Below are 9,545 nucleotides of genomic sequence, written 5' to 3'. Positions count from 1 at the left end.
GTCCGTTAGAAGGATAACATGAATGTTACATTATCTGACTGGTAGGAAGGGGAAGAAACTATGATGGCCAGCATCCAGGAACCTTTATGCAGGTCTCTTGTAGGTGCTTTTACAATTCAGCATGGGATAATGTCCTTGTTCAACATACTGGGAGTGGCCAGCATGGATTTGCCAAAGCCAACCTGACCAACCTGACTGTCATCTCTGTAGAAATGACTGGCTCTGTGGATGAAGGGAGAGCAGTGGATGTTATTTACCTTGACTTTGGCAAGGCTTTGGTGTGGCCTTCCACACCACTTTTATAGCAAAGTTGAGGAAGAGTTTTGGATAAGTAGGCTGCAAAGTAGCTGAAAAACTGGCTAGTAAGCAGGGGTTTACCATTGAAATTATAACCATTAGTTAGAAGCAGCATTCCTCAGGGGCTGATGTGAAGGCCAATATTGTTTAACATCATCATCAAGGACAGAGACGCCGGGACAACCTGCACCCTCAGCAAGTTCATGGATGACATTAAACTGGGGGAGTACTCAATACTCAAAGGGAAGTGGCTAAGGGGGAATTTAGCTGCAGTCTTCCACTGTCTGAAGGATCATTATAATAAAGACATAGTCAGACCCTTTGGATATTTACAACAAAATGACAAGAGCTACAACAAGGGAAACTGCAGTTGTATGTAAGATAAAAAATTCTTCACAATGAGGGTGGTTAAGCACTGGAACAGGTTGCCCTGGGAGGCTGTGGGATCTCCATCTTTGAAGAGTTTCAAAACTGTAGTGGACAAGGTCCTAAGCAAACTGGTCCACCTGTTAAGTTTGTCTTGCTTGGAGCAGGAGCTTGGACTAGATGGTCTAGAAAAATCTCTTTCATCCTAAATTTTTCTAAGACCCTGTTTATACATCCTTCAGATCTGCGTGTGCGACAGAGGCTTACAGGCAGGTACCGCTGAATCTTCTCCCCGAATCAGAATATTTCCTGGAATGAAGTTTGGTTTTTAACAGTTTGCATTAAAAAAAAAAAAAAAGAATGAAAAAAAGAAAAGGAATCTGCACTTCGAAAAGCATAAGTAGCTTTCAAAGAATCTGAGAACCTTCGACAGCTATAAAGACCATCTGTCACAGATAAGGAGCCCACTTACTTGAGATGCATTTCTGTGTGGGCAACAGGAGAAAGACATCTTGAGCCTTGCCCTGTAAATCTGTTGTATAAAAATAAATAAATGAAAACTATTACATTGTTCTGACACCTTAGACTTCACCAAAGTATTTATACAGACTGGAAAAGCACCTGATCATTCATGACATCTTTGTTTTGTCAATGGAGCCTGGCAGCATGCAGAGAAGTTTTACTTTCCTACCCATGAATCTAAGACAGATTTCCATTTAAACACCAAAAATATAACATTAACATCTAGTATTACTTTGAAAGTACATAGACCTCTGCAAAAGCTCATGTTAAGAAACTTGCTTACCAGTATCACTAAAAGAAAGGTTACTTGATAGTGCCATGTGAACCATGACTTCTTATAATGGCCAGTGTCCTAGCAGGACATGGCAGAACAGTTGGCAATTTTAACAGGTCTGATACAGCCAACGTGTTTACGTGCAAACTTAAAGGAAAATTTCTGAAGAGCCTGAATGTAAGAAAATACCAAATAAAAAACGGCTTATGAGTGATCTAAAGGCAAAGTCTCATGAAACTGTTGAGATGTGAGCCACTGATGTTTACCAAATTTCTACTGAAATCCCCTTGGTACTTTCAAACATGTATGAGAATTAATCTCATGTTACAACTTCCTTTTCCATATAAACAGACTTTATCAGACCTCAAGTCTAAAAACACTTATTTACATTACTAATATCATGTGAGTGCCCATGCTGGGAAAAAAATTGGAGTACTCCTATGATTACCTTCCTATCTGGAAAAAAAGAAACAAATTGTCCTGTGGTTGCCTTTATGCCCAACAGGAACGTTTCAGGATCTGTTCCCAGCAGGAGAAATCCTCTCCAGCTAGCCAACTATGAGTTAATAGGACGTACATACAAGCGCCCTGCAAGAAATTCTTCCTGTGTCCTCAGAGTACCTGCACAGCAGGGCAAAGATCTCAGAGAATTGACACAAGGGGGCTGGGAAACAAGACTGTAAGGCATTGGCACACATGGAATGCCTCCCTAGCATCACAGGGGGATCAGTACGCACTGTGTCCCTTTTCGGCCTATTCCTGAAATCTCTTCAATGTACACCACAATCTTACTAACTAGTTTTAAAATGCCTCAAATTTCCTTTTCATTATTATACCACCACAGCTTGGTTCCTCATGCAAATTGGCTTTATTGCTGAGGAGCTCACTCTAAACTTCAATTTAATCTGTGAATTAACCATTTGACTATCCATATATAGCAAGCTTGCACTGGCCTGTAAAGTACTCAGACAGGTTTTTTTGGATGACGCCATATAAAATAAAATAAATTTTTAAAAACCCCAACAAATAAACCAAACAGTTTGAAGAAAAAGTGAGGGGGCATTGTGCTCCCACAGTAGACAGCCTTCATTCAAGGCACCTCATTTTTTCTGTAAGAGTTCTTCACTATTCCTCTAGATGAACTTCCCTAAATTACCTATAAAGGATACAAAAAGGTCACAGAAAGCATCACAACGGCCATCATGCAGGAAATGGCCATGCAATCCCAATCAGAATTGACAAACTTCAAGGAGAGAAAGCTGTCAGAATTTAACTCTTCAGTTTCACTTGGCCATAGAGTATGAGGGAATATTTTTTCTCCTTTTTTTTTTTCACCCATTCCAGATATAACCTAGTTTTGCAGATTCACACAAATAAAAGATGAATAGGACATTTTATTTTTGAGAGTAGCATTAATTCTTGCTCTTTCATGGAGTAAACAAAAAATAAATTACATTGTATTTTGTGAGAGAGAATAAAAACTGAAACAGAGGAAGTGGCTAAGTGGATTTTAGTGTCATCAATTTGAATACAGAATTAATTTGGAATTAATTTGGAGTAGAAGTGTAAACCACAAAAAGAAAATGGGAAATATTTAACACATAAAAGCTAATGAGTCTTCTAGCTGAGTAGCTGCAGATAAGCAGAACAATGTGTTAGAAGAAGTGTTAAATTATCTGGTAGCATAATGACAACATTCTTAAATTTTCAAAAGAGAATAATGAATCTGAGTGTCTCAATTTTGTTTGTTTAATGAGGTTTCTTACAGGAACCAGAAACATTCACCCACTCTCTGAAAAACATATCTTCCTTTTAACCTGGATAAAGATGAACTGCTTATATTCAAGAGTTCAAAATTCAGCTCTGAGTGGCATCATTTTTTTGGTAATTAATGAGATTTTAGTCATTTTGTTATCATTTTATATTTTGCTGCACATACTATTTATAAGCCACATTTACCAGGGAAGGATTGTTTGCAAACCAGAAGGATTACTTGCAAACCAGAGCACAAAACAAGACTGTGGTAGGCAAAGAAATCCAGTATTTTCTGAGGAACTCCAGCAAGATCAGATGAAGGGGAAGCCAAAGGCATGCACATTCACAGCAGAGGTGCATGATATCTTTGTAGGCAAACTACAAAGACTAAAGAACAAAAGACTAAAGTAAGTGTCAGTTAAGATGTCAAGGAAAGCTTCTGATAAAGAAGTACAGAAAAGGTGGGATGTCAGCCATACTTCTCAGGTCGTCCTATATAATAACAGTAAGTCCTGTATTAAATGACTAGGTCTTACTTAGTATACATATATTAAAAAAACAAACAAACAAAAAAAACCAACACAAAACCAACACAAAAACCAACCAAACAACCACCAACATAAGAGAGAGGGATTTTCTCATATTTTTGCAGAAACTGGCTACTTTTCCCAGTGTTTAGTATCCCACATTTCCCTAACTGATGCAGAGCAGACTGATCCAGAGTTAACTGTTTTCCATACAATAAATCCAGAGTCAGACTTGCTGTGTGTGTACAATAGCATATGTTTGTTCTTATTGACTCACGCTTGAACACTTGTAAACGCTTAGCAGCTCTAAAATAAAAAGACAATTTCTCTCTATCTTTAAACCAGCTTTCTTAAATTGTCTTAATAAGAGAACATAACATACCTTCAGCAGAAAAAGGAAATGGAGCCATGTCCAGATAGACTAACATCCATCTAACTTGTGCTTTGGCATTGGAAAGAGCAACATATCCCAGGAGGCTTTGAAGAGAGAGTCAGAAGACCTAGCACAGGAACTAGCCCAGAAAGGAAACAAGACTTATCTGGAATTTGCACCTGAGTATGAATTTATATTATCAGACAAAACTTACCAGGAATTTTGGACAACTATTGCTTGTGTGAATTTGGAAGCTCTCCACACCAGTTTCTTACGCTAATTAAAAAAAAAAAAAAAAAAAAAAAAAAAAAAAAAAAAAAAAAAGGAGAGAGAGTGTCCAAAATTAGGAGGGCTAGTAAAAGCTAGGAGCATTCTTGAAACAGATCGAGTACAAGCAGCTATCACCACTTTCCACAGCCCAAAAAAGGCAAGTCTCATGCCTCACAGGAGGTGGCAAGTTTTGCATTAGTTCCCCCGAGGGACTCAGTTCCAACCACAAGAATCATGCTGAAAACCCAACTTTTCACAAGCCAGCTTTTGCATCTTTGCTCCAGAGCTCATCCACTGCATATTCAAGCCATGCAACTGGCAGGGGAGTGGGGGAGAGCACATTCTTTGAAGTGTGCTCCCAGGTGGTATGCGTGTATGGAAATTCACACTTCAGAGCAAATGTTTAGAATTACCCGTTTGTTGCAAATTTAAATACTTCATGAAAACACTCTAGATCTGAAACTGAAGATTTCAGAGTTAGTGGCAGTCAGTATGTTTACACAGATGGGCACAATAGCTGTGATCACCACTGCCCATTCCAAACAGCCTAAGTGTAAGCCAGCTCTATCCACAAGCCATATAGCTATGCCATACCCAAGTTGTCCTTTTTCAGGGTGTATTTGGAATGACAACTATGAGGACCAGAGAGGCTTGCTTCTGACCAGCTCAGAGCAAAAGGAGCACGAGGTCAGGCCCATCTGCTTCTGCCTGTGGAGACATTCTCTTAAAAGTCATGTCTCTGGACTAGATCATGTTTTTCATTTGTGTTAATGGTTCAGTGATCTTAGTTAGTGGTGTCAGGCCATATTGCCACTTTGCTGTGTCTTGTTACCCAGGTGTGTGACGCAATGGCCCACATCCCCTACTTTGCAAATGCCGTCAGTCTCTGTATCTTGATCCAACAGCTATCTCTGTGTTTTCTCCATATCACACCTTCTGCACAGAGTGCCTATCCTGAGTTGTTCTGCAAGCTCACTGTCCTGAATTCTCTTAAGTCCATCCCCGAGACACACTCCTTTCACAATACCTTAATAACACTAGCCAAATAGGACATACACCCTTATTAGAATAAAACAACAAACAAACAAACAATCCCCCTTAACTGCGTTATAGTGAGCACCATCCCTTGCCAAGTGACCACATAATCTTATTGTTGCTCCTCCTGTCATTCCTCACCGCCTTATTACTCAACAATTATTCTGTGTCTATAATTAGTTCACACTGCTGCAACAGGAGATACTAACTCAGCTCCTTGGGCCTGTCTCAACATTTCCTGAAATCAGAAGGGTTTTGCAGAGGACAACAGCCACTGGTAGTAACTGCAAGTCCCTCAGGAGAAGGGATCTCATGTCCTTTCTCTTCAGAAAGACACTTAACCGCACCTAGAAATCATCAGTACTAGTCACATACCAAAAAAGGTCTGCTATCTCAAGCTCATACCTAATGAGAGCACTAGCAACAAATACAGCTTCCCTTTCTCAGTGCAGTTCTCCTGATATCAGTGGAACTGCTAATGTGACCCAGGTGAGCATGCTTTACCCATAATAAGCACCTAAGGCAATAAGGACTGTCTATTCCGTTTAAATTAGGTAATGATTTCGCATTCCTTCATTTTTGGGAAGTATTCTTCATAGACAGAGATTCCTTCTTTAAATGAGACCATTAAGTCAAATCTGGCTAAAATTATAAAACTTCTTTACATTTCTTTATTGCTCTATTCACAAAAGAAGTCAAATCTGTGCTGCAATTTCCTGTGCAGTATATGAAACACTGCAAGGTTCCTTCTAAATTTAACTTGAAACTGTGTTAGGGATTTACTCACCCCTAGGTAATATTAGGTAGAGTCATTCTACTTGTTCTCTGTGTCTGCTATAATCTTACTTTGTAAGCATTCCTGAAAGCATGAGATTTAAAGGACTTGGAGTTTTATGGTTGTTTGATATCTTTTCACTAGTAGAAAACGTTGGATAACTGATCCGTTCTCCCTAGTGAACTCAGAAAGCCTTTTATAAGCACTATTGAAATTACAAACATGAAAATGCTCTTTAGGCCATCAAAGAGAGAATTAATTTAATGAAATTTCTAAAAGTCTTTTAAATGGCAGACAATACACTGATTACATTTTTCCTCCATTTTCTAGTTTAGCAGAGTCCAAATTGGTTAAAAACCAGCATTTCTAAACCTCTGCTATTGAACATAATTATAATTGCAATGTCCAATACACAACCTTAGGAAATGGTAGAAGAAAGATTATTCGTACAACATAAACTGGTCACATAATTACAGGATCACCCTTTGTTTTTCCAAGACCCTGGTTTCAGTAAGTCCACACCATAAATCACAGTTTGTGGAAAGAACCAAGGTTAAGTAGAAAACACCATGTCTGTTTACAGTATCCTTTCATGGGTTTGGTTGCTTTGTTTTTTTCCCCTCCCCCAAAACCAAGGTCATCACTAGTTGCAAGTTACTCATCCTCCAAGTTCCTACTTTGAAACCCCAGGAGAAACACTGAGCAAGACGAGTAGTAATTGATACAGTAAGAACTCCAAACATTTAAGAAACACTGGAGAAAGAGATCTCAAACTGATAAACAAATTCTCTCTAAGCTATGTTTTACTTTTTCAAAATGAATGTACTAGCACTCCTTATCCGACAGGCTTGTTCCGCATGGAAGTGTGTTAGTATCCAGGAAGAATTTGTGAAGTGGGAAGCCCTGCAGAAGGGCCCCTAAATACTGAACAGATCCCCGAGGGGACCATCAGCACCCCAGGTGCAAGTTGGGTGGATATAACATTCAAGAAGGGGAACCACACCGTCAGCTATAGAGACAATGACACTACAGACTCTCATTTTGGGCATGGCCCCTTTTTCACGTTGCTGAGTTGTCACTGTTTTCAGGTAACTGTATTTCCAATTTCCATACACCTCCCTGAAATCTGTTTATTGCATAAGCTGTCCCTCTACTTGTCTGTTCCAAATGTTTCAAATTTACTGAGCTCTGTATGCCAAACATGTGATACCTGGATACACAGGAAACATTACGGCTCCTGCTGCGTGGTATACTTGCTATTGTTATTCCTTAGGTTAGCTAATATGTGGGGGGTTCCCCCTGCTTCTGCAGTTATACAGATGCTGCATGATGCAAAGTTAGCCAGTAACTAGTAAATCCAGGAGACAGGAGGTTTACCGTTTTCTTCTTCAATTTACTTTTCTCATTGAAGGATGGGTGGTTACAATGATTTTCTATGGGGCTTCTACGTCAGAAACTTTATGAAAAGGGAAGACTAAGGCAAAAGAAGCCGTCTATTAAGAAGACGCTAGTTTCATTTACTATGGATAAATTAGAAAACAGAAATTTTTACTTTGTCATTTATGCAGATGATGGGCAATCAAATGAAAGCAGCGACAACCAAAAATTCAGAAAATAAACTGTGGTAAAATACTTGGAGATGGGAAGCTCTGTACAGAACAGGTACAGCATACAAAAGTTACAAATCCCCATCACTGCTGAAAGCTTAGGCTCAGAAAATCAGTGGTTGGTTCTGAAAAGGCCACCCATATCTTACACACCTCAGGCAACAACCATATCCCTGGTGACCCACCCCACAGAGTCCCTGACCATTCGGGAGCTCAGCTTCATGGAAATAGGGTGTTTTCGTTGTTATGCCTGTTGTTTAGTCATTAGCCTTCTTCCCTATGAAGCCTTCCAGCAAGGATACCAATTAGTGCAAATGGCTTGTAATTAGCAGTGATGATTTTTGTAATGTGGATACCTTCTCAGTATGAACAGGAAAGAGCCACCAACTCATTTCACATAGTCCATAGTCAACCATCAGGAGGTAAAGATTTCCAGTTAATAAAGGCCCATGTGAGAACGAAACCAGTGACTCAGAGGACTAATGCATTGTCTTGCCATACTGGTCCCCAGTGCTAGCACCTCTAATCTAACTGGATCATTGTTAATCCTTTGTTTTACTGAGAATGTGAAAATTTTCTAAACACTTACTTCGCATTTAATTTCTTCAGAGATGCATATTGTGTGTAATAAGTGTGCTGCCTCCTGACATGTCACCTTCTTCCATTATGTGGAGGGGAATTCACTCTCCCTGTGTGCCTCCTGCTTTCAACTGTCCTGCTCCACTCTCTTCTCCTCTTCCACCCCTTACCCAACCTCACAATAACCATCATCCATGTGTCAGAGGTGGCTGAAAGTTGGCCTCCCCCACGCTGGGCCTGCTGCAAGGCCTCCCTCAGGCCTTCCCTGTCCAGGCCTGCTGCAAGCCCTCGCTCCCCTGGGCCTGCCCCAGGCCTTCTCCAGGCCAGGGCCTGCAGCCAGACTGCTCTCACGGCTGGCCCTGGCTCCTCTGGGCCTGCCGCGAGGCCTCCCTTGGGCCTGCCTGCCCGCCCCTGCCCCATCAGGCACCTCACCTGGCTCTCTCCTTCCTCCCTGCCTTCACTTCCTTCACAACAGGTCTGCCCTGGGGGAGGGCCCGAAACGGTGCCTCTGCCTCCCGGGATCTCCCCTCCGCTGGCTGCCCTAGCCATCCCTCCCCTATCTTTCCTTCCCAGGGCTCCCTCCCCCAAATTGTGGCTCTCCCAGCACCTTCTCTTCCGCCTGGTGTTATGATCTCCCTCACTTTTTACAGAACCCCTCTGTAAACCCACATATTCCCACATACCCTCCTGTGCCATGACTCACCCTCCCAAGCTAACCTTCTAATTATTTATAATTAACAATAACAAGAAGGAACTGACATGATGTGGAGATGATCAGATGTGAGGATGAGAAGCTCAGTGTAAATGCTTAGAGAGAAAGAAACAGCATCATATACTACTGAATAATCCTATAATCGCTCTGCGTACATTCCCCTTTCCATAACCCCTGCCTGACACCATCACGCCCCGTGTCCTGTTACGAGATATCTAACTTCAGTTGTAAGCAGAGACCATCCCCTCTCATTTCCATAGGTGCTCAGCACTAAGGGAGGTTGGCACATCTGAAAATCAGGCCATCTTTTTTCATTTGCTATGTAAAACATTACATACAACTGTTGCAGCCTGTGCTAATATATAATAAAAGGCATTTAAATTAGCACGAACTTGTCTCAGCTACCTTGGATTCCCTGTACTAAAAAGTCCGACCTTTCCTGTTCTATCCACT

This window comes from Rissa tridactyla, chromosome Z (genome assembly GCF_028500815.1).
Source record: "Rissa tridactyla isolate bRisTri1 chromosome Z, bRisTri1.patW.cur.20221130, whole genome shotgun sequence".
In the NCBI taxonomy this organism is placed as follows: Eukaryota; Metazoa; Chordata; class Aves; order Charadriiformes; family Laridae; genus Rissa; species Rissa tridactyla.
This window is presented reverse-complemented; position numbering follows the sequence as displayed.